At 42.3% G+C, this 27,062-nt stretch overlaps 1 non-coding gene across 1 annotated transcript; it reads left to right on the plus strand.

Moving 5' to 3' along the window:
• The first annotated feature begins 22,150 nt into the window (after positions 1-22,150).
• Trnas-cga (transfer RNA serine (anticodon CGA)) lies at positions 22,151-22,225 on the plus strand. The gene has a single exon. It is a non-coding gene; the product is annotated as a tRNA-Ser (tRNA).
• The last annotated feature ends 4,837 nt before the right edge of the window (positions 22,226-27,062 follow it).

Genomic DNA, 27,062 nt, shown 5'->3' on the forward strand with positions numbered 1-27,062 from the left:
TGTGGTGGTGCAGACAGCGACACCACTGGATAGTGGACGACTTGAAGCGTGTGGTTTGGACTGGTGAATGGCTCTGCGCCCTGTGGCAATCCGCTGGAGGGGGTCGGTTTTGGCGAATGCCTCGTACCTGCCATCATGTATAGTGTCAAGAGTGAAGTGTGAAGGTGGTCGTGTTACGGTTTGGGGTTGTTTTTCATGGCTATCATGTGGTCCCCTTATTGAGCTTACGTAAACGCTAGCTGGATACGGAAGGATGCGAACGCATTATACAGCGATAATGGTGGAAGCTGAAGAAATGAGTTAAAATTGTGCTACGGCCAGGACTTGAACCCGGATCTCTTTGCTTAGTAGGCAGGTGCAAGGTAACACAGCTACACAGATTACACTAGTACAATGCCCTCCCCAATTCAAGCTTCGATCCCTGTCTTCAGTTTATTTTTCCCTTCTGAAATTAATTTCTTCATCTTCTATCATTATCGTTAATAAAGTTGAGATTTAAATGTCTCAATGAAAATTTTATTATATCAAAAGTAAAATCACCTACATCTGACGTACAGGCACGATTTCCCCATTACATCCAACAGTGGGGTGCTGTTTCAATGCCAGACAGCCTCGGCAATAGTGATAATTTATGAAGTGGAAAATAAGCTGAAGACGTTTTGTGTTGGGGAGGGCATTGAAGTAGGGTAGTCTGTCGAGCTGTGTTGCCCGTATGGCTGTGGCGTAATGGCTGGCACACATACCTAGTAAACAAAGAGACACAGGTTCAAGACTCGGTTGTAGCAGAAATTTTAATTCATTTCTTCAGCTTCCATCAGAGACTCAAATGTCTCAAGGAAAATTTAATTATGTCAGATCTATAGATGACGTCTTACAGTACTGTGTATTGCGTGCACTAGAGGAACGTTCTGGAGACAGACTATTTGTACTGCGTGACAATGCATCATGTTATGAATTAGCTTCTGACTGAGCGAGGTGGCGCAGTGGTTAGCACACTGGACTCGCATTCGAGAGGAAGACGGTTCAATCCCATGTCTGGTCATCCTGATTTAGGTTTCCCGTGATTTCCCCAAGTCAGCTCAGGCAAATGCGAGGGCGATTCCTTTGAAAGGGCATGGCCGATTTCCTTCACCATCCTTCCCTAATCTGATGGGATCGATGACCTCGCTGTTTGGTCCCCTCACCCAAATGAACCAACTAACTAAAGTAGCATCTGTGAGGCAGTCGTTTGTGGACAATAACACTCCTGGAATGGACTGGCCTGCCCAGGGTCCCGACGTTAACCCAATGGAACACCAGTGGGATGAATTAGAACGTCGATTTCGCTCAAGTCCTCAGCATCCGACATCACTGCTTTCTCTGGGTATGACTCTTGAGGCAAGATGGGCTGTCATTCCTCCACAGACATTCAAAAACTTCACTGAAAGTTTCTGCAGCAGAGTTCAAGCCGTCATAAAGGCGAAGGATGGACGAACCCCATGTGAATGTCCACTAATGTGTGTCCGGATGTTTTTAATGAGATAGCGCACGTGCATGGAGGCATCTAAATTAACCCCCCTGCATTAACTGTGTCTCGATGTTTTTCTGCGCACGAAGCGCCTGTCACTAATACAACAGCCATAATTACACCTTTATTGCACTTACCTATGAAAAACAACTTTTGTTCCTATGACGTATTACCATTGGTGCCCATAGCAGCAACAGTTATTCTCCACTACTGTTACTAATAAATAAACGTGTACAAAGCGGAAAATAGGTGTATTCTATTCTTACCACAAAAGTTAAACAGTGTCCTACAAAAGTCACGTAACCGTCATGAAGGTAAAAAAAATAATGGAGTTGTCATTAAGTCACAAACTCGAAGCCGACGTCCACCACATTATGTAGACCACAACCATTAGCTCCATCGCGTTTATATCTACATGGTTCACCTTGGCGGTACTTCCCCATGACGTAATGTGACGTGCTCATGCCGAGCTCGACCGTTGGGAATAATTATCGACTTTCGTTGTCATATCCCCAATAACATCTGGTTCTTTGATTGTGTGGAGGCGTAGTTGTTTCACAAAAAATTCACTTTGTTGACATGCGCAAGATACGATAGCATTTCTTGCTTCTTTCCTCATTGTCCACGTTTATGGGCTAACAAAGAACACAGTTTCCCGCAAATGTGATGATTAAAAATATTGTGCATACGAGATGAAAACTGAAAATGTAACGAACAAGGAGCAGTACCAGTAAGCAAACAAGCATTGGTTTCGGATTTCCAGCTTCATTTGCTATCGATATAAATACAGTAAATACGGAATTTCATCAATTACGAAAGCGTCCGTTCCACATCATAATCTTCTCTTCTTGGTTATTGGACAAATGCAAGGAAAAACCGAGTTACATCATCGAGGCCAAATGAGTCATTTTATTAGAACAAATACGCCATCAAAAACAGAAATATGTTCGAAATTGCCTTCCTGACGCTATGTTATTCACTCACACTCTGTAATTTTTAGTACGAGGATAATCCCAAAATTAAGGTCTCCTATTTTTTTATGAGTACATAGACCTATTTATTTCTACAATGGTTTCCATCAGTTTACAGCTTGAACATTTAGCTATTTCTCGACATAATCACCATTTCTGTCGTTGCATTTTTGTAGACGCCGTGGCAGTTTTTGTACGCCCATGTCATACTAGCTCACCGCCATGCTCTTCAGAAAGTTATGAACCTCTTCTTTCACCTCGTCGTCGGAGCTGAATCGCTTTCCTTCCAAATGTTCTTTTAACCTAGGGAACAGGTGATAGTCACTGGGCGCCAAGTCAGGACTATCGCGTGGGTGGGTGATTATGTTCCACTGAAACTGTTGCAAGAGAGCAAAGGTTTGCCGAACGATGTGTGGGCAAGCGTTGTCACGGAGAATGTGTACGCCCTTGCTCAACATTCCTCTTCTCCGGTTCTGAATTGCCCGTTTGTGTTTTTTCAGAGTCTCACAGTACCTGTTAGCGTTAATTGTGGTCCCAGCGATTCAGCTCCGAAGCCGAGGTGAAAGAAGAGGTTCATAACTTTCTGAACAGCATGGCGGCGAGCTGGTATGACATGGGCGTACAGAAACTGCTACAGCCTCTACAAAAGTGCATCGACAGAAATGGTGTTTAAGTCGAAAGATAGCTAAATGTTCAAGCTGTAAACTGATGTAAACCATTGTAGAAAATGGTTCAAATGGCTCTGAGCACTATCGGACTTAACATCTAAGGTCATCAGTCCCCTAGAACTTAGAACTACTTAAACCTAACTAACCTAAGGACATCACACACATCCATGCCCGAGGCAGGATTCGAACCTGCGACCCTAGCGGTCGCGCGGTTCCAGACTGAAGCGCCTAGAACCGCTCGGCCACAACGGTCGGCAAACCATTGTAGAAATAAACAGCATGGCGCTGTTTTAATTATAAAAAAATAGGAGACCTTACTTTTGGGATTACCGTCGTATTTGTAATTTTTAGTATTTGCGTCCACGCGGCAGAAATATTGAATAAGAAGCAAATGTAAACAGTAGTCTGCTATTGTTTAGGGCTATTTAAAATGGCCGCAGATCCCGTCCACTCTGACTTCAAAACAACGTACAGCGTAAAGTGTACAGTGCTGTTTCCTTCTTATTTTACCTTCATGGTGACAATCAGATTTGGGTCCTGCCAATGTGCGGAGTACCCTATGCTCGCCCCATGGATATCGCTGTTCAAAAACTGTTTTTTCTTCCCTACGTTTCTTCCACAGTCATTACATTTGGTGTAGGACATACTTCTGGAATAATCCACTGGAAACAATTACGACATAGCTCATTTATTTATCCATTCGTTAGTTGTAGTCCAATTTCCATTTCGGGTTCCGCTGGATAGGTCAGGAGTCCACTACACGCAGCAAGCGGCTACACGGGTAGCAGGGGTTGTGTGGCGTGGACTGGGCGGTTTTTTAGGTTAGATGGCCTCGGGCAAGTACAGAAAGGGCAACAGCCTCAAAGGGTGCGGAGCAAAGTCAGGACATGCGGGGACCAAGCAGCAATCGGTATTGTAATTGTAAACTGTCGAAACTTCGTTGGTAAAGTACCGGAACTTCAAGCGCTGATAGAAAGCACCGAAGCTGAAATCGTTATAGGTACAGAGAGCTGGCTTAAGCCAGAGATAAATTCTGCCGAAATTTTTACAAAGGTACAGACGGTGTTTAGGAAGGATAGATTGCATGCAACCGGTGGTGGAGTGTTCGTCGCTGTTAGTAGTAGTTTATCCTGTAGTGAAGTAGAAGTGGATAGTTCCTGTGAATTATTATGGGTGGAGGTTACACTCAACAACCGAGCTGGGTTAATAATTGGCTCCTTTTACCGACCTCCCGACTCAGCAGCGTTAGTGGCAGAACAACGGAGAGAAAACTTGGAATACATTTCACATAAATTTCCTCAGCATGTTATAGTCTTAGGTGGAGATTTCAATTTACCAGATATAGACTGGGACACTCAGATGTTTAGGACAGGTGGTAGGGACAGAGCATCGAGTGACATTATACTGAGTGCACTATCTGAAAATTACCTCCAGCAATTAAACAGAGAACCGACTCGTGGAGATAACATCTTGGACCTACTGATAACAAATAGACCCGAACTTTTCGACTCCGTAAGTGCAGAACAGGGAATCAGTGATCATAAGGCCGTTGTAGCATCCCTGAATAAGGAAGTTAATAGGAATATAAAAAAAGGGAGGAAGGTTTATCTGTTTAGCAAGAGTAATAGAAGGCAGATTTCAGACTACCTAACAGATCAAAACGAAAATTTCTGTTCCGACACTGACAATGTTGAGTGTTTATGGAAAAAGTTCAAGGCAATCGTAAAATGCGTTTTAGACAGGTACGTGCCGAGTAAAACTGTAAGGGACGGGAAAAACCCACCGTGGTACAACAACAAAGTTATGAAACTACTGCGAAAGCAAAGAGAGCTTCACTCCAACTTTAAACGCAGCCAAAACCTCTCAGACAAACAGCAGCTAAGCGATGTCAAAGTTAGCGTAAGGAGGGCTATGCGAGAAGCGTTCAGTGAATTCGAAAGTAAAATTCTATGTACAGACTTGACAGAAAATCCTAGGAAGTTCTGGTCTTACGTTAAATCAGTAAGTGGCTCGAAACAGCATATCCAGACACTCCGGGATGATGATGGCATTGAAACAGAGGACGACACGCGTAAAGCTGAAATACTAAACACCTTTTTCCAAAGCTGTTTCACAGAGGAAGACCGCACTGCAGTTCCTTCTCTAAATCCTCGCACAAACGAAAAAATGGCTGACATCGAAATAAGTGTCCAAGGAATAGAAAAGCAACTGAAATCAATCAACAGAGGAAAGTCCACTGGACCTGACGGGATACCAATTCGATTCTACACAGAGTACGCGAAAGAACTTGCCCCCCTTCTAACAGCCGTGTACCGCAAGTCTCTAGAGGAACGGAGGGTTCCAAATGATTGGAAAAGAGCACAGGTAGTCCCAGTCTTCAAGAAGGGTCGTCGAGCAGATGCGCAAAACTATAGACCTATATCTCTGACGTCGATCTGTTGTAGAATTTTAGAACATGTTTTTTGCTCGAGTATCATGTCGTTTTTGGAAACCCAGAATCTACTATGTAGGAATCAACATGGATTCCGGAAACAGCGATCGTGTGAGACCCAACTCGCGTTATTTGTTCATGAGACCCAGAAAATATTAGATACAGGCTCCCAGGTAGATTCTATTTTTCTTGACTTCCGGAAGGCGTTCGATACAGTTCCGCACTGTCGCCTGATAAACAAAGTAAGAGCCTACGGAATATCAGACCAGCTGTGTGGCTGGATTGAAGAGTTTTTAGCAAACAGAACACAGCATGTTGTTATCAATGGAGAGACATCTACAGACGTTAAAATAACCTCTGGCGTGCCACAGGGGAGTGTTATGGGACCATTGCTTTTCACAATATATATAAATGACCTAGTAGATAGTGTCGGAAGTTCCATGCGGCTTTTCGCGGACGATGCTGTAGTATACAGAGAAGTTGCAGCATTAGAAAATTGTAGCGAAATGCAGGAAGATCTGCAGCGGATAGGCACTTGGTGCAGGGAGTGGCAACTGTCCCTTAACATAGACAAATGTAATGTATTGCGAATACATAGAAAGAAGGATCCTTTATTGTATGATTATATGATAGCGGAACAAACACTGGTAGCAGTTACTTCTGTAAAATATCTGGGAGTATGCGTGCGGAACGATTTGAAGTGGAATGATCATATAAAATTAATTGTTGTCAAGGCGGGTGCCAGGTTGAGATTCATTGGGAGAGTCCTTAGAAAATGTAGTCCATCAACAAAGGAGGTGGCTTACAAAACACTCGTTCGACCTATACTTGAGTATTGCCCATCAGTGTGGGATCCGTACCAGATCGGGTTGACGGAGGAGATAGAGAAGATCCAAGGAAGAGCGGCGCGTTTCATCACAGGGTTATTTGGTAACCGTGATAGCGTTACGGAGATGTTTAGCAAACTCAAGTGGCAGACTCTGGAAGAGAGGCGCTCTGCATCGCGGTGTAGCTTGCTCGCCAGGTTTCGAGAGGGTGCGTTTCTGGATGAGGTATCGAGTATATTGCTTCCCCCTACTTATACCTCCCGAGGAGATCACGAATGTAAAATTAGAGAGATTAGAGCGCGCACGGAGGCTTTCAGACAGTCGTTCTTCCCGCGAACCATACGCGACTGGAACAGGAAAGGGAGGTAATGACAGTGGCACGTAAAGTGCCCTCCGCCACACACCGTTGGGTGGCTTGGGGAGTATGAATGTAGATGTAGATGTAGATGAAACAATAATAGACTGGTTTCAAGCCCTAAAGTGTGCATCAGTTCAATGTTATGATTGCTGTTTAATGCGGTTTACTCTGCACTTCTCATATTCCGTGTGTTACGTTTCTTTATTCCTAAAAGTACGACTCTTAACATTTTCTTGGCTACATGTGTGCTATTCTCTAAGCAGTTTTCTGTAGCATCATTTCCTATTCCCTATCCTTTTCCTTTCACAGAAAAAATGGCAATGAATTTTCTCTTCGCCCAGTTCAGTTTTACTATCTGCAACAGATCGTCCACGCCGTCGGGTCCAGCAGTAATGTTTTGCTGCCTCCGGAACACACCGGAACGGACCGGAACACACCGTTTCACGTCTAATCGAGTGTCACTCTTTCGTCTCCCGCATCCCTCCACTTTTCCGCCACTGTGTCAAGTGATGGCGGAGCGGTTAGGCTTTCTTCCTGTTGCCTCGATGCGGCTACTGGCCATGCCAACATCTTCTGTGGTGACTGTCGACCACAGCTACGCTTTGCTTCTTCCGAGGCAACTTCCGGCAGGAAAGCTTAGAGTATTAAAATCCTCTTTCACTCTAATTACGTCTCGGACATTTTTGCCCCTTAAAATCTTCTTCACAGTATTTGCAATGTCTCCACCTATATTCCCGTGAGATAGAGACTGGTATGTCCACTTCGTCACAGTCGGTCCGTGCCTACATAGCAATTCTTTTTAAATATGCACAGAAGGTGAAAGGGGCCGTTTAAGCCCACATTATTTTTTGTTTCGTATGACATTGCTTCGTAACCTCGTTTGTATGTTCCGCAGGTGCGACAATATTTATGTGTAATAATTAGCATCGTCTACTCATCCACTACATATCCAACAATAATCTTTGAAAGTATATGAGTATGTGGGTAATGCATGAAAATCTTCAGTGAGGGAAACGGACTTCTGCACACTCTCGCAGTGTAATGCATACCTTGATAATTCTCTCCAGAGAAATATGGCAGCGTTACTTCCTTGTCGCATCCACCACTGACTGATTTTCTCTGAATGGCGCTCTGGATACCGTCGCCCAGCTGGTAACGGTGAAAGTTCCCTGGAACATGCCTTGGTACGATTCCTGTTTCGGTTAGTGTGACATATAATTGCCTTTTTTATTCTTGAGGGCCCACAGTGTGATATGTTGCTTGCAGAGAAGATATAAATACAGAAAGGAAGTACGCACCTTTGAGCCAAATTCCAAACTTCTGCGTCGCAATGGGAGACAATTATAGGGTTTCGAAAAAGTGATATTTTTTTGTGCACTGTATTTACCCTTCTCCAGCATACCCTAATTTTGTAAAATCATCGCGGACTCAACCTTTATGTTAATTGAAGGCTCTCCTATCGAAGCAACGACTCTTCTGGGATCAAATGCAACCGAATTTGCGTTCTAAAAATTGGTTCCATACGTCTTCTACTCCACGCTGTTCATTGCTCGTTTTGTTTCCATTCCTGTCTGTCCTTGTAATTCTCAAAATACATTGATTCGTCGTGAAGGGACCGCAGATTACTACGGTCATCGTAAGCAAACCCATTTCCCGATAAGGTAGTGCAAAACTGGTTGTTGTTGTTGTGGTCTTCAGTCCTGAGACTGGTTTGATGCAGCTCTCCATGCTACTCTATCCTGTGAAGCTTCTTCATCTCCCAGTACCTACTGCAGCCTACATCCTTCTGAATCTGCTTAGTGTGTTCATCTCATGGTCTCCCTCTACGGTTTTACCCTCCACGCTGCCCTCCAATACTAAATTTGTGATCCCTCGATGTCTCAGAAGATGTCCTACCAACCGATCCCTTCTTCTAGCCAAGTTGTGCCACAAACTCCTCTTCTCCCCAGTTCTATTCAATACCTCCTCATTAGTTATGTGATCTTCCCATCTGATCTTCAGCATTCTTCTGTAGCACCACATTTCGAAAGCTTCTATTATCTTCTTGTCTAAACTATTTATCGTCCACGTTTCACTTCCATACATGGGTACACTCCATACAAATATTTTAAGAAACGACTTCCTGACACTTAAATCTATACTCGATGTTAAGAAATTTCTCTTCTTCAGAAACGCTTTCCTTCCCATTGCCAGTCTACATTTTATATCCTCTCTACTTCGACCATCATCAGTTATTTTGCTCCCCAAATAGCAAAACTCCTTTCCTAATCTAATTCCCTCAGCATCACCCGAATTAATTCGACTACATTCCATTACCCTCATTTTGCTTTTGTTGATGTTCATCTTATATCCTCCTTTCAAGACACTGTCCATTCCGTTCAACTGCTCTTCCAAGTCCCTTGCTGGCTCTGACAGAATTACAATGTCATCAGCGAACCTCAAAGTTTTTATTTCTTCTCCAAGGATTTTAATACCTACTCCAAACTTTTCTTTTGTTTCCTTTAGCTCAATATACAGATTGAATAACGACGGGGAGAGGCTACAACCCTGTCTCACTCCCTTCCCAACCACTGCTTCCCTTTCATACCCCTCGACTCTTATAACTGCCATCTGGTTTCTGTACAAATTGTAAATAGGCTTTCGCTCCCTGTATTTTACTCCTGCCACCTTCAGAATTTGAAAGAGAGTATTCCAATCAACATTGACAAAAGCTTTCTCTAAGTCTACAAATGCTAGAAACGTAGGTTTGCCTTTCCTTGATCTTTCTCCTGAGATAAGTCGTAGGGTCAGTATTGCCTCACGTGTTCCAACATTTCTACGGATTCCAAACTGATCTTCCCCGAGGTCGGCTACTACCAGTTTTTCCATTCGTCTGTAAAGAGTTCGCGTTAGTATTTTGCAGCTGTGACTTATTAAACTGATAATTCGGTAATTTTCACATCTGTCAACACCTGCTTTCTTTGGGATTGGAATTACTAAAGTCTTCTTGAAGCCTGAGGGTATTTCGCTGTCTCATACATCTTCCTGACCTGACGATAGAGTTTTGTCAGGAGTGGCTCTCCCAAGGCCGTCAGTAGTTCTAATGGGATGTTGTCTACTCCCGAGGCCTTGTTTCGACTTATGTCTGTCAGTGCTCTGTCAAACTCTTCACGCAGTATCATATCTCCCATTTCATCTTCTTCTACCTCCACTTCCATTTCCATAATATTGTCTTGAAGACCATCGCCCTTTTATAGACCCTAAATATACCCCCTCCACCTTTCTGCTTTCCCTACTTTGCTTAGAACTGGGTTTCCATCTGAGCTCTAGTTATTCATGCAAGTGGTTCTTTTTTCTCCAAAGGTCTCTTTAGTTTTCCTGTAGGTAGTACTATCTTACCCCTAGTGAAATAGGCCTCTACATCCTTACATTTGTCCTCTAGCCATCCCTGCTTAGCCATTTTGCACTTCCTGTGGATCTCATTTTTGAGACGTTTGTATTCCTTTTTGCCTGCTTCATTTACTACATTTTTGTATTTTCTCCTTTCATCAATTAAATTCAATATCTCTTCTGTTACCCAAGGATTTCTACTAGTCGTCGCCTTTTTACCTGCTTGATCCTCTGCTGCTTTAACTATTTCATCTCTCAAAGCTACCCATTTTTCTTCTACTGTATTTCTTTCCCCCATTCTTGTCAATCGTTCCCTAATGCTCTCTCTGGAACTTTTTACAAACTTCATTCTATTTATCCAGGTCCCATCTCCTTAAATTTCCACCTTTTTTCAGTTTCTTCAGTTTCAATCTACAGTTGATAACCAATAGATTGTGGTCAGAGTCCACATCTGCCCCTGGAAATGTCTTACAATTTAAAACCTGCTTCCTAAATCTCTGTCTTACCATTATATAACCTATCTGTTATCTTTTAGTATCTCCAGGGTTCTTCCATGTATACAACCTTCTTTCATGATTCTTGAACCAAGTGTTAGCTATGATTAAGTTGTGCTCTGTGCAGAATTCTAACTGGCGGCTTCCTCTTTCATATCTCAGCCCCAATCCATATTCACCTACTATGTTTCCTTCTCTCCCTTTTCCTACCCTTGAATTCCAGTCATCCATGACTATTAAATTTTCGTCTCCCTTCACTACCTGAATAATTTCTTTTATCTCATCATACATTTCATCAATTTCTTCGCCATCTGCAGAGCTAGTTGGCATATAAACTTGTACTACTGTAGTAGGCGTGGGCTTCGTGTCTATCTTGGCCACAATAATGCGATCACTATGCTGTCTGTAGTAGCTTACCCGTACTCCTATTTTTTTATTCGTTATTAAACCTACTCCTGCATTACCCCTATTTGATTTTGTATTTATAGCCCTGTATTCACCTGACCAAAAGTCTTGTTCCTCCTGCCACCGAACTTCACTAATTCCGACTATATCTAACTTTAACCTATCCATTTCCCTTTTCAAATTTTCTAACCTACCTGCCCTATTAAGGGATCTGACATTCCACGCTCCGATCCGTAGAACGCCAGTTTTCTTTCTCCTGATAACGACGTCATCTTGAGTAGTCCCCGCCCGGAGATCCGAATGGGGGACTATTTTACCTCCGGAATATTTTACCCAAGAGGACGCTATCATCATTTAATCATACAGTAAAGCTGCATGCCCTCGGGAAAAATTACGGCTGTAGTTTCCCCTTGCTTTCAGCCGTTCGCAGTACCAGAACAGCAAGGCCAAAACTGGTAAATGGTCTTATACCGTACTACTGTTGTTCGCAGATTGATGCGAGTCTTTCTACCCAAGCACGCAGTCCTCAAGCAGAGAGGTATTATTATTATTATTATTATTATTATTATTATTATTATTATTATTACTTTTTTTTTCTTTTTTTTTTTTTCGCGATGAGCTGCCACGGCAGCACCAGTGGGTCATGACTTGCGGCACGAAACTGGTCATACAGATTCAGTGTAAGCGTTCCTTTCTGTCACATCAGAGTCTTTATTTTCAAAACCTATTTTGTTTAGTAAGCACCCAAGAGTATTTTATCCTTCCATTTGTCATTTACCCTTTTCCTTAATTCTTTGCCGTCAACTGCCCTAAACACAAAAATGAGTCAAACACTTCTATTACTTGAGAATTACGGCGTATATTCTTCAATTAGATATCTTGACAATATATTTTGTTAGTCTCGCTGTACTGAGTTTTCAAACCTCTTTTACAAGTGCCAAAGTACATTCTTCCCTTCACACTATGCTTTATCTGCCCTCCAAATAAACAGTACACACAGTCAAGGCTGCCTGTAAAAGGAAAAAGAAAAAAAAAAAGCTCCGTCTTTAGGCCACAAGTGGCCCTTCCGGGACCGTCCGGCCGCCGTGTCATCTTCCGAGGAGGATGCGGATAAGGAGGGGCGTGTGGTCAGCACACCGCACTCCCGACCGTTAGGACGGTATTCTTTGACCGAAGCCGCTACTAATCGGTCGAGTAGCTCCTCAATTGGCATCACGAGGCTGAGTGCACCCCGAAAAATGGCAACAGCACGTGGCGGCGGGATGGTGACCCATCCAAGCGCCGGCCACGCCCGACAGCGCTTAACTTCGGTGATCTCACGGGAACCGGTGTAGCCACTGCGGCAAGGCCGTTGCCAAAAGGAAAAAGAAGGCGTATCAAAAATGGCTACATACTAGAACTCAGGTAGACAGAGAAAGTTATGTTGAAGAAAGAAACAAAGCCAAACAGATAATTGCAGCATCCAAGAAGAAACCTTGGGAAGACTTTGGAAATAGGTTGGAGACTATGGGGCAAGCTGCTGGAAAACCATTCTGGAGTGTAATTAGCAGTCGTCGAAAGGGAGGTAAGAAGGAAATGACAAGTATTTTGGACAGGTCAGGAAAACTGCTGGTGAATCCTGTGGATGCCTTGGGCAGATGGAGGGAATATTTTGAAGAGTTGCTCAATGTAGGTGAAAATGTGATCAGTAATGTTTCAGATTTCGAGGTAGAATGGGATAGGAGTGATGATGGAAATAGGATCAAATTTGAGGAAGTGGAGAATATGGTCAATAGATTGCAGTGCAATAAAGCAGCTGGGCTGGATGAAATTAAGTCGGAACTCATCAAATACAGAGGAATGTCAGGTCTTAAATGGCTACACAGGATAATTGAAATGGCCTGGGAGTCGGGACAGGTTCCATCAGACTGGACAAAAGCAGTAATCACACCAATTTTTAAACATGGAAACTGAAAAGATTGTAACAACTACACAGATATCTCTTTAATCAGCGTTGTGGGTAAAATCTTCTCAGGTATTGTTGAAAGGAAAGTGCGAGTATTAGTTGAGGACCAATTGGATGAAAACCAGTGTGGGTTTAGGCCTCTTAGAGGTTGTCAGGACCAGATCTTTAGCTTGCGGCAAATAATGGAGAAGTGTTATGAGTGGAACAGGGAATTGTATCTATGCTTTATAGATCTAGAAAAGGCATATGACCGGGTTCCTAGGAGGAAGTTATTGTCTGTTCTACGAGATTATGGAATAGGAGGCAAACTTTTGCAAGCAATTAAAGGTCTTTACATGGATAAACGGGCAGCAGTTAGAGTTGACGGTAAATTGAGTTCATGGTTCAGAGTAGTTTCAGGGGTAAGACAAGGCTGCAACCTATCTCCACTGTTGTTCATATTATTTATGAATCATATGTTGAAAACAATAGACTGTCTGGGGAGATTAAGATATGTGAACACAAAATAAGCAGTCTTGCATATGCCGATGACTTAGTTGTGATGTCAGATTCGATTGAATGTTTGCAAAGTAATATTTCAGAGCTAGATCAGAAATGTAAGGACTATGGTATGAAGATTAGCATCTCCAAAACGAAAGTAATGTAAGTGGGAAAGAAATATAAACGGATTGAGTGCCAAATAGGAGGAACAAAGTTAGAACAGGTGGACGGTTTCCAAGTACTTAGGATGCATATTCTCACAGGATGGCAACATAGTGAAAGAACTGGAAGCGAGGTGTAGCAAAGCTAATGCAGTGAGTGCTCAGCTACGATCTACTCTCTGCGGCAAGAAGGAAGTCAGTACCGATACTAAGTTATCTGTGCACCGTTCAATCTTTCGACCAACTTTGTTGTATGGGAGCGAAAGCTGGGTGAATTCAGATTACCTTATCAACAAGGTTGAGGTTACGGATATGAAAGTAGCTAGGATGATTGCAGGTACTAGTAGATGGGAACAATGGCAGGAGGGTGTCCACAATGAGGAAATCAAAGAAAAACTGGGAATGAACTCTATAGATGTAGCAGTCAGGGCGAACAGGCGTAGATGGTGGGGTCATGTTACACGCATGGGAGAAGCGAGGTTACCCAAGAGACTCATGGGTTCAGCAGTAGAGGGTAGGAGGAGTCGGGGCGGACCAAGGAGAAGGTACCTGGATTCGGTTAAGAATGATTTTGAAGTAATAGGTTTAACATGAGAAGAGGCACCAATGTTAGCACTGAATAGGGGATCATGGAGGAATTTTATAAGGGGGGCTATGCTCCAGACTGAACGCTGAAAGGGCATAATCAGTCTTAAATGATGATGATGATGATGATGAATTTCATCAGTAAAACTATGGCGCTTCAGATGTTTTTCGTTAGCACATATTCCTTCATCGCTTTCGCAGTTTAAGGCTCTGCTAATTTCCCTTGGGACTGCTAAGAATGTCTTTGTTGATATGGAATCTCCATGACGTCTTGCAATGATGAATTCCCATCATCCTGATGAAGTCTAATGGGAGTTACATACACTTGTTCGGTATGATAACACAGGTTGAATGAGTTCCTTATTTCCCAAGTGCTATCAGCTCAGAAACGATACATCTTCAAAAGCTCTGCCAGTAGGTCTGAAAAGCAAATTGATGCCTCTGAGCACTATGGGACTTAACATCTACGGTCATCAGTCCCCTAGAACTTAGAACTACTTAAACCTAGCTAACCTAAGGACAGCACACAACACCCAGTCATCACGAGGCAGAGAAAAAAAGCAAATTGATAATTCGTTCTCATTACTTTGCCTTATAGTTTCTCTCGCAGTCCGAAAGTGGTCCACTGTGCTTTATCTACCTCTGGAGGCAACATGTTCCTTAATCCGATTAATATACAATACTTTTGTACATGTTTGATTGTAATTTAGTAGATAGTTTGTACATTATGGCTACGAGCGTAATCTGTCTTTACTCTTGTTTTTATGTTTTGCCAGCCTATCTTATTGTAAAGGAGAATAGTTATTCCCATTTGGTGAATACGTTTTTGTGAAAACATTCTGTAAACAATGTTTCAAGTCTTTTTCTATAGATTTTCCTCCAGCTTTAATCATTTCTAACGTATTAATTTCAACACTGTCAACAGAGACTACTAATTGACCGAATGATAACATTCTGTCACAGTGGCTGCTGTTGGATTCTTTGTTCCACGTTCATTGTTCCGCAGTTTCAGCTGTGTAATCATTTTCAGTTTTTTTTTTTTTTAATTTTTTGCCATTGTCCGTCACAGTTGCTATAACAGCCATTCCTTCCTGGCGGCTAGTTTCGGACCATCACGTCCATTTTCAAACCATAGCCACAGACGTAAGTGTAACCACTCAGTCCATCGATGTAAATATGAGTACCGTATGTCCATATTTGTCGTTAGAACTCATTACATGAGTACAAAATGTTAAACTCCATATGAATATATAATATTGTTTCTTTGCAGTAGAACGCAGCAAACTTACTTCTATTATGTTGACACCTCATTTTGAAATTATTATATAATTTCTCAGCTGATCATACTCTTATATACATGCTTCATGATCATCTATCATTGCTGTTCAAGAAACACTTGATGTCACGTCTTTTAACTGCCAACCCCAAATTGTTTCACCATTATGTAAATTGACGAATGTTTGAGCGTAACCAATATGTGTACATCCGTTTGTTGAGTTATAATGTAAATCATTTAAAATTGTTACACAGCGAAAATTGAGCAATAATAAAAGCAGCGTTAAAGGATATTTTAATTCACTCAGTGGTAGTCAGTGTGGCCATTCAATTTAAAGCAGTCTTGGCTGTTACTCGACTATGATTGCTTGTTGGATCATTACCAGTCACAGATTCTTTGTTAACTCGCTTAAATTGTTTAATATTGTAACACGAGCCTTGTCAGCGACTAACGTGCCAAGAGTTCTGATAACTCAGGCGACACTGACATCACCCAGGCTCTAAATGACAAAGCAGATCCCTTTACTCGGAATAAGGACTGGCAGTTAGAACTGGATATTGTTGTTGTTGTTGTTGTTGTGGTTTTCAGTCCTGAGACGGGTTTGATGCAGCTCTCCACGCTACTCTATCCTGTGCAAGCTTCTTCATCTCCCAGTACCTACTGCAACCTACATCCTTCTGAATCTGCTTAGTGTATTCATCTCTTGGTCTCTCCCTACGATTTTTACCCTCCACGATGCCCTCCAATACTAAATTGGTGATCCCTTGATGCCTCAGAACATGTCCTACCAACCGATTCCTTCTTCTGGTCAAGTTGTGCCACAAACTTCTCTTCTCCCCAATCCTATTCAATACTTCCTCATTAGTTATGTGATCTACCCATCTAATCTTCAGCATTCTTCTGTAGCACCACATTTCGAAAGCTTCTATTCTCTTCTTCTCCAAACTATTTATCGTCCATGTTTCACTTCCATACATGGCTACACTCCATACAAATACTTTCAGGAACGACTTCCTGACACTTAAATCTATACTCGATGTTAACAAATTTCTCTTCTGCAGAAACGCTTTCCTTGCCATTTCCAGTCTACATTTTATATCCTCTCTACTTCGACCATCACCAGTTATTTTGCTAACCAAATAGCAAAACTCCTTTACTACTTTAAGTGTCTGATTTCCTAATCTAGTTCCCTCAGCATAACCCGGGTTAATTCGGCTACATTCCATTATCCTCGTTTTGCTTTTGTTGGTGTTCATCTTGTACCCTCCTTTCAAGACACTGTCCATTCCATTCAACTGCTCTTACAAGTCCTTTGCTGTGTCTCACAGAATTACAATGTCATCGGCGAACCTCAAAGTTTTTATTTCTTCTCCATGGATTTAAATTCATACTCCAGATTTTTCTTTTGTTTCCTTCGCTGCTTGCTCAATATACAGATCGGGGAGAGGCTACAACCCTGTCTCACTCCTTTCCCAACCGCTACTTCCCTTTCATGTCCCTCGACTCTTATAAATGCCATCTGGTTCCTGTACAAATTGTAAATAGGCTTTCGCCACCTGTATTTTACCCCTGCCACCTTCAGAATTTGAAAGAGAGTATTCCAGTCAACATTGTCCAAAGCTTTCTGTAAGTCTACAAATGCTAGGAACGTAGGTTTGGCTTTGCTTAATCTATTTTCTAAGATAAGTCGTAGGGTCAGTATTGCCTCACGTGTCCCACCATTTCTACGGAATCCAAACTGATCTTCCCCGAGGTCGGCTTCTCAACTGGATATCAATTTCATAATAGGTGCCCATTTCTTCTGTTAGCGATCCCACCGAGTTTCAAACGTATCTGTGCAAGGTTTCTTTTCGATGCACACACACGTCTTTGACGAGAGAAGTTTGCGTAGCTGTGGGAGTCTTTTCTGCTGAAATTAACATCGTAACCGTAAAATCACAAGAGGAGGGAACTGCTGGAGAGAAGGAGCAGCCTCACCAAAGGCTGGGGAACTGTTCCTCTTTGGCTGCAGTCGAGGGCAGGCTCAGTGCAACTGGTCTTCCCGGGCGTATTCTGGTGTCACGTGAGGAGACGGTGTGTTTCCTCTACATGAATTTGTGAGCGCTATTTGTCTGCTCAAAGTATCGTGGGAGTGTTTCATTTATTGATTCATGTAGATTCAGATTTAATGAAGGCCACTTCCTTTGTACACTGAACCACGTGACCGTAGGTCGGGCTTTTCACGTCGTCATACCAGCAAATGTTTTTAAAATAATGTCATACATTATTTAAAACATCGCAGGAGTATTTTGTATATCGATTTAATGTCGTTTACACTTTTATTATGTGAATTTATACCACTTCTCTTCGTGTATTGCGTCATGTGACCGTAGGTCACTTCGGACTATGTTACGATACGAGGGCAGGTCTCGTAATTACTGTTTGCGTCTGTTTCTCATGCTTTCCTATTACTTAGTAGCGAACAAATAGTCCTTTCTCCAAACCAGTCCACTTGATTAAGCCTTGTACGTGACGACCACGTATCTTCTCCTGTCCACCTGTGCAATGCTGGATCTGTTACTATAGGTAGTACGATGAGGTCTCCATCTCTATTACTAATAGTGAGCTTTCTTCCGCCTGTAATGAATATCAGGCCACTGAATTTCTATTTTTGTTATACTGAATCATAAGTACTAGGCATGAGACATAAGTTACCTGTGTAATAAATGTCATAAAATCACATTTTTTTTTTTCACCATCCAGTACCTAATGCATCATGTTGATAACGTTTAATTAATGGAACTGCTAAGTTTTTTATAGAAGCTCTCCAATTTTTTAAGCAGGCATCTTGCAAACATATTCCGAGTTACGACCACCTCGTCATCAACTAAAGAACGGCAATACAGAATCATTTAACATGAATAAACAGAGATTTTAATATAATAGTTTTCTACCTCGGAATATGTTGTTGATCGCCTGCAGAGAAAGAGTTATAAGTTATTTCATTTGCTGCCTGTTGCTAACACAAAAAACGTAAACAGTCATTCACCCTGTTCATCACAAATAGCTCTCTTCATGTGGCTTAATCGCCCTCTCCCATCGCTGTTGCTGTCTAGATTTTTGCCGTACACTGTTTACGAATTCATGAAGAACTGTTACAAATCGTTGTTTATTATAAATAATAAGACTGTGCAGCCGGCCGGAGTGGCCGTGCGGTTCTAGGCACTGCAGTCTAGAACCGAGCGACCGCTACGGTCGCAGGTCCGAATCCTGCCTGGGGCATGGATGTGTGTGATGTCCGTAGGTTAGTTAGGTTTAATTAGTTCTAAGTTCTAGGCGACTGATGACCTCACGAGTTAAGTCGCATAGTGCTCAGAGCCATTTTTTTAAGACTGTGTACTACAGTCAAGATGCAAACAGTTTACCTAGTTTGATTTTTGCTGTTCGCTCATGCCTGTTCCCTGCCGCAACTACTCTTTTGACTTCACTTATGTTAAGACGGTGTTTCTGGAATTCATGTGATTATTTGCCAAGCCTCGGTTGTACTTACAGCTTTGTTTCTACCTAGGATGACAGTTTCGTTATCAAAAGACAAGATATTAAACTGTACATGGTTGGACTTCATGATTTCCATTAGGTCATCCATGACAGTGGTTCAAAAAAATGGCTCTGAGCACTATGCGACTTAACTTCTGAGGTCATAAATCGCCTAGAACTTAGAACTAATTAAACTTAACTAACCTAAGAACATCACACACATCCATGCACGAGGCAGGATTCGAACCTGCGACCGTAGCGGTCGCTCGGTTCCAGACTGTAGCGCCTAGAACCGCACGGCCACTCCGGCCGGCTCCATGACAGTGATAAACATCAGTGACGACAATGCAGTGCCTTGCTGGGATCAACTTTTGACCTAAAACTAGACTGAAAGACCTGCACCAATCACAACTAGCACATCGCTCATTCCGAATTTATGTCTTCCTCTCTAAACTTTCCAGCACTCTTCTCTATGTCACGTTCTCCCAGATCTTACTTCTTTTGACGCAGTTATATGCCTCGTCTTTATCAAGGACCAAGGGCGACAGATCTTTATCTTTTGCCTAGTATTTCTCCATTAATGTATGGACACTGAGGTTTAGGTCTGTTTTTGACATTTTTGGGATAAATTCGTGTCGTTAATCTTCACTATGTTGTTTTTGTGTCAAGCCTTGTTCTCTGTCTACAGTTTGTTCCCTGCTCTCCACCACCCTCAACACACACACTCACGCAACATACACTTCCTTCAATTATCAAATACACGAATCCTTCATCGCTTAGGATGTATCATTTCAACCTATTCTTATAATCTAGTTGTACCATAATCTTTTCTTGCAGATGTAAGCACTACCTCCTCATTAGTTATTCCATACCTGTTGAGTCTTCATTACTCTTGTTTCTCTTGTGCAGCTCCACATTCAAAAGCTTCTATTCTGTTTTGTTTAGCGCCCTCGCTATATTTCCACATAATGCTAAGTGGAAATAGAAAATTTAAAAAGGGAAATGGATAGGTTAAAGTTAGATATAGTGGGAATTAGTGAAGTTCGGTGGCAGGAGGAACAAGACTTTTGGTCAGGTGATTACAGGGTTATAAACACAAAATCAAATAGGGGTAATGCAGGAGTAGGTTTAATAACGAATAAAAAAATAGGAGTGCGGGTAAGCTACTACAGACATCATAGTGAACGCATTATTGTGGCCAAGATAGACACCAAGCACACGCCTACTACAGTAGTACAAGTTTATATGCCAACTAGCTCTGCAGATGATGCAGAAATTGATGAAATGTATGACGAGATAAAAGAAATTATTCAGGTAGTGAAGGGAGATGAAAATTTAATAGTCATGGGTGACTGGAATTCGTCAGTAGGAAAAGGGAGAGAAGGAAACATAGTAGGTGAATATGGATTGGGGGGAAGAAATGAAAGAGGAAGCCGCCTTGTAGAATTTTCCACTGAGCATAACTTAATCATAGCTAACACTTGGTTCAACAATCATAAAAGAAGGTTGTATACAGTGAAGAACCCTGGAGATACTAAAAGGTATCAGATAGATTATATAATGGTAAGACAGAGATTTAGGAACCAGGTTTTAAATTGTAAGACATTTCCAGGGGCAGATGTGGATTCTGACCACAATCTATTGGTTGTGAACTGCAGATTGAAACTGAAGAAACTGCAAAAAGGTGGGAATTTAAGGAGATGGGACCTGGATAAACTGAAAGAACCACAGGTTGTAGAGAGTTTCAGGGACAGCATAAGGGAACAATTGACAGGAATAGGGGAAAGAAATACAGTAGAAGAAGAATGGGTAGCTCTGAGGGATGAAGTAGTGAAGGCAGCAGAGGATCAAGTGGGTAAAAAGACGAGGTCTAATAGAAATCCTTGGGTAACAGAAGAAATATTGAATTTAATTGATGAAAGGAGAAAATATAAAAATGCAGTAAATGAAGCAGGCAAAAAGGAATACAAACGTCTCAAAAATGAGATCGACAGGAAGTGCAAAATGGCTAAGCAGGGATGGCTAGAGGGCAAATGTAAGGATGTAGAGGCTTGCCTCACTAGGGGAAAGATAGATACTGCCTACAGGAAAATTAAAGAGACCTTTGGAGAGAAGAGAACCACTTGTATGAATATCAAGAGCTCAGATGGCAACCCAGTTCTAAGCAAAGAAGGGAAAGCAGAAAGGTGGAAGAAGTATATAGAGGGTTTATACAAGGGCGATGTACTTGAGGACAATATTATGGAAATGGAAGAGGATGTAGATGAAGATGAAATGGGAGATAAGATACTGCGTAAAGAGTTTGACAGAGCACTGAAAGACCTGAGTCGAAACAAGGCCCCGGGAGTAGACAACATTCCATTAGAACTACTGACGGCCTTGGGAGAGCCAGTCATGACAAAACTCTACCATCTGGTGAGCAAGATGTATGAGACAGGCGAAATACCCACAGACTTCAAGAAGAATATAATAATTCCAATCCCAAAGAAAGCAGGTGTTGACAGATGTGAAAATTACCGAACTATCAGTTTAATAAGTCACAGCTGCAAAATACTAACGCGAATTCTTTACAGACGAATGGTAAAACTGGTAGAAGCGAACATCGGGGAAGATCAGTTTGGATTCCGTAGAAATGTTGGAACACGTGAGGCAATACTAACCTTACGACTTATCTTAGAAGAAAGATTAAGGAAAGGCAAACCTACGTTTCTAGCATTTGTAGACTTAGAGAAAGCTTTTGACAACGTTAACTGGAATACTCTCTTTCAAATTCTGAAGGTGGCAGGGGTAAAATACAGGGAGCAAAAGCCTATTTACAATTTGTACAGAAACCAGATGGCAGTTATAAGAGTCGAGGGGCATGAAAGGGAAGCAGTGGTTGGGAAAGGAGTGAGACAGGGTTGTAGCCTCTCCCCGATGTTATTCAATCTGTATATTGAGCAAGCAGTAAAGGAAACAAAAGAAAAATTCGGAGTAGGTATTAAAATTCATGGAGAAGAAGTAAAAACTTTGAGAATGAGATTTTCACTCTGCAGCGGAGTGTGCGCTGATATGAAACTTCCTGGCAGATTAAAACTGTGTGCCCGACCGAGACTCGAACTCGGGACCTTTGCCTTTCGCGGGCAGAAGTAAAGCTGTGAGTACCGGGCGTGAGTCGTGCTTCGGTAGCTCAGTTGGTAGAGCACTTGCCCGCGAAAGGCAAAGGTCCCGAGTTCGAGTCTCGGTCGGGCAAACAGTTTTAATCTGCCAGGAAGTTTCAAAAACTTTGAGGTTCGCCGATGACATTGTAATTCTGTCAGAGAGAGCAAAGGACTTGGAAGAGCAGTTGAACGGAATGGACAGTGTCTTGAAAGGAGGATATAAGATGAACATCAACAAAAGCAAAACGAGGATAATGGAATGTAGTCAAATTAAATCGGGTGATGCTGAGGGGATTAGATTAGGAAATGAGACACTTAAAGTAGTAAAGGAGTTTTGCTATTTAGGGAGCAAACTAACTGATGATGGTCGAAGTAGAGAGGATATAAAATGTAGACTGGCAATGGCAAGGAAATCGTTTCTGAAGAAGAGAAATTTGTTAACATCGAGTACAGATTTAAGTGTCAGGAAGTCGTTTCTGAAAGTATTTGTATGGAGTGTAGCCATGTATGGAAGTGAAACATGGACGATAACCAGTTTGGACAAGAAAAGAATAGAAGCTTTCGAAATGTGGTGCTACAGAAGAATGCTGAAGGTAAGGTGGGTAGATCACGTAACTAATGAGGAGGTATTGAATAGGATTGGGGAGAAGAGAAGTTTGTGGCACAACTTGACTAGAAGAAGGGGTCGGTTGGTAGGACATGTTTTAAGGCATCAAGGGATCACAAATTTAGCATTGGAGGGCAGCGTGGAGGGTAAAAATCGTAGAGGGAGACCAAGAGATCAATACACTAAGCAGATTCAGAAGGATGTAGGTTGCAGTAGGTACTGGGAGATGAAGAAGCTTGCACAGGATAGAGTAGCATGGAGAGCTGCATCAAACCAGTCTCAGAACTGAAGACCACAACAACAACAACAATGCTACTTGACAGACAAATACCTTTAGAAAAGACGTCCTGTTACTTAAACTTATATGCATTGTTTGCAAATTCCACTTTTTCATAAATTGTTTTCTTGCTATTAATAGAGCATATTCTAAGTCCTCGATCATCGTTACTTATTGTGCTGCCCAAATGTGAAAATTCATGTACTGCTTTTACGGCCTCATTTCTTGATATAATTCCCCCCGCCCCATCACCTTATTTAACTCGACAGTCGGGTTTGAAACCGCCGGTCAATGACTAGGGACGACAGTCGCAAGCGTCGGTTAGGGTCTCCTTTCGACCATTGTTCTTGCGGCGTGTTGCATGGCTGCGAGTGGAACAATACTCCTTGCAGGCACGTTGTATAAGTCTGCGTTAATACGCCAAGACACCAGGCAGCTACATTCAAGATGTGGTAATTGACACGTACAAACGCGACAGCTTCCTTTTGTGGACGTCAAACCGTCTAACTACATGCACACCACTTCAGCGCCACGACTTACCCCAGCGTGGAATGGCGATACCTGTTCTATACCCGTTATATACGACACTCCAAAGCGATCAGTGCATTCTTTAAAGGGGGCACCTTGGTCACAAAATTAAACTAGGGGAAAACAATCAAAATGCAGAAATTTCTCGCAGAATGAGTCGGGCAGCGTTACAGAAATTAAGAGTCACCCTGACCAAGAAGGATGTCCGAAACAACCTTAAGGCTGAGGTCTATAATATCTGCATACTACCAATTGGAACCTACAGTCTCGAAACAATGACTCTAACTAAGCAAGTATTCGTACACCGCAACGCACATGACGAGCCATGGGGCGCCAGATGCTGGGAGCCAGTCTCAGGGACAGGATTCGGTCAGCTGAGATTAGAAGTAGAAGAAAAGTAACAGTCGTTCTAGAGAGGACTCCGAAACTGAAGTGGCAATACGTCGAACATGTACCTCGACAAGATTACACCAGTTGGACGCCTTGTGGCGTCGCAAGTTATTACGCGACAACATTCATAGCTATATAGCCCGCTGTATTGTAGCTTAGGAAGCTGCAAACTTGCGTCTTACCCATAAATCATAAGAAAAGCAGCACTGCTAGGCAGCGTGAAAACGGCTCCTGTGTCACTTCCTGCGACTGTATATTCGTGTCACTTCTTTTTTTTTTTTCATCATCAGTTTACTGACTGGTTTGATGCGGCCCGCCACGAATTCCTTTCCTGTGCTAACCTCTTCATCTCAGAGTAGCACTTGCAACCTACGTCCTCAATTATTTGCTTTACGTATTCCAATCTCTGTCTTCCTCTACAGTTTTTGCCCTCTACAGCTCCCTCTAGTACCATGGAAGTCATTCCCTCATGTCTTCGCAGTGTCTTATCAGTGTTTTCCACATATTCCTTTTCTCTCCGATTCTGCGTAGAACCTCCTCATTCCTTACCTTATCAGTCCACCTAATTTTCAACATTCTTCTATAGCACCACATCTCAAATGCTTCGATTCTCTTCTGTTCCGGTTTTCCCACAGTCCATGTTTCACTACCATACAATGCTGTACTCCAGACGTACATCCTCAGGCCGGTATTTGATATTAGTAGACTTCTCTTGGCCAGAAATGCCTTTTTTGCCATAGCGAGTCTGCTTTTGATGTCCTCCTTGCTCCGTCCATCATTGGTTATTTTACTGCCTAGGTAGCGGAATTCCTTAACTTCATTGACTTCGTGACCATCAATCCTGATGTTAAGTTTCTCGCTGTTCTCATTTCTACTACTTCTCATTACCTTCGTCTTTCTCCGATTTACTCTCAAACCATACTGTGTACTCATTAGACTGTTCATTCCGTTCAGCAGATCATTTAATTCTTCTTCACTTTCACTCAGGACAGCAATGTCATCAGCGAATCGTATCATTGATATCCTTTCACCTTGTATTTTAATTCCACTCCTGAACCTTTCTTTTATTTTCATCATTGCTTCCTCGATGTACAGATTGAAGAGTAGGGGCGAAAGGCTACAGCCTTGTCTTACACCCTTCTTAATACGAGCACTTCGTTCTTGATCGTCCACTCTTATTATTCCCTCTTGGTTGTTGTACATATTGTGTATGACCCGTCTCTCCCTATAGCTTACCCCTACTTTTTTCAGAATCTCAAACAGCTTGCACCATGTTATATTGTCGAACGCTTTTTCCAGGTCGACAAATCCTATGAAAGTGTCTTGATTTTTGTTTAGCCTTGCTTCCATTATTAGCCGTAACGTCAGAATTGCCTCTCTCGTCCCTTTACTTTTCCTAAAGCCAAACTGATCGTCACCTAGCACATTCTCAATTTTCTTTTCCATTCTTCTGTATATTATTCTTGTAAGCAGCTTCGATGTATGAGCTGTTAAGCTGATTGTGCGATAATTCTCGCACTTGTCAGCTCTTGCCGTCTTCGGAATTGTGTGGATGATGCTTTTCCGAAAGTCAGATGGTATGTCGCCAGACTCATATATTCTACACACCAACGTGAATAGTCGTTTTGTTGCCACTTCCCCCAATGATTTTAGAAATTCTGATGGAATGTTATCTATCCCTTCTGCCTTATTTGACCGTAAGTCCTCCAAAGCTCTTTTAAATTCCGATTCTAATACTGGATCCCCTATCTCGACTCCTGTTTCTTCTTCTATCACATCAGACAAATCTTCACCCTCATAGAGGCTTTCAATGTATTCTTTCCACCTATCTGCTCTCTCCTCTGCATTTCACAGTGGAATTCCCGTTGCACTCTTAATGTTACCACCGTTGCTTTTAATGTCACCAAAGGTTGTTTTGACTTTCCTGTATGCTGAGTCTGTCCTTCCGACAATCATATCTTTTTCGATGTCTTCACATTTTTCCTGCAGCCATTTCGTCTTAGAACCTGACCAATCTGGTTCCGCAGATATCTGAACTTCATGAGCATGTTTGGACGTCCAGTTGCTGTCACATGTGTGAAGAGCACGTATGCTCTTCAAGTTCGGACACCTACACAAAGAGATACGACGAGTGGTGCCTTGTCTTGTACATGCACGCGTGGTACTTGGTCTCCTTAGGTTAGTTTGGTTTAAGTAGTTCTAAGTTCTAGGGGACTGATGACCATAGATGTTAAGTCCCATAGTGCTCAGAGCCATTTGAACCATTTTTGAACTTGGTGTCATTCACACGACAGGCCTGAAGATGACGCGACTGGACCGTCGAAACTGGTTGCCTGATAATGCAATATGCAAATACCACTGTTGGAACAGTATTATTATACGAGGGTCGGTCAAAAAGTAATGCCTCCCATTTTTTTTCTACTTAAAGAAATTAAGTTAAGTGAAAAATTTGAATTTGGCGCCATTCCTCAAACCTTCTTCTGCAATCCACTGCAGTAGTAACTTTCTGTGTCAACAGGTGGCAGCACAGCAGAAGTTTGTAAGATGGCCGACATCGATGTTCGTTTGAGACAGCGTTGTGTGATTGAATTCTTGAATGCAGAAGGTGAAACGCCCATACGCATTCATGAAAGACTGAAGAAGGTGTATGGTGTTGTGACAGTGGATGTCAGCACTGTTAGACGATGGGTTCGTCGTTGTAAGGAAGCTGAAGGGCAAACACCGTTGACTGACGAAAAGCGGAGCGGCAGGCCGGTGAGTGCAGTGACTCCACACAACATTCAGCAAGTTGATGACATCATTCGTGGTGACCGTCGGGTGACTGCAGATGAAGTGTGTCGCATTATTTCTCTTAGTAAAGGCAGTGTGATCACGATTATTAAACAATTGGGGTACTCAAAAGTTTGTGCACGGTGGGTTCCAAGAATGTTAACCGATCAGAATAAAGAGGCAAGGAAAACAATAGCCTCCCAACACTTGCAGTGCTTCCGTTTGGAGGGAGATGAGTTTCTGAAAAAAATTGTGACCGGGGACGAAACATGGGTGCATTTTTTTGAACCCGAATCAAAGAGGCAGTCAATGGAGTGGCGTCACACAAGCTCGCCGAGGAAGAAAAAATTCAAAACTG

The sequence above is a fragment of the Schistocerca nitens genome, chromosome 4 (genome assembly GCF_023898315.1).
Source record: "Schistocerca nitens isolate TAMUIC-IGC-003100 chromosome 4, iqSchNite1.1, whole genome shotgun sequence".
Lineage (NCBI taxonomy): Eukaryota > Metazoa > Arthropoda > Insecta > Orthoptera > Acrididae > Schistocerca > Schistocerca nitens.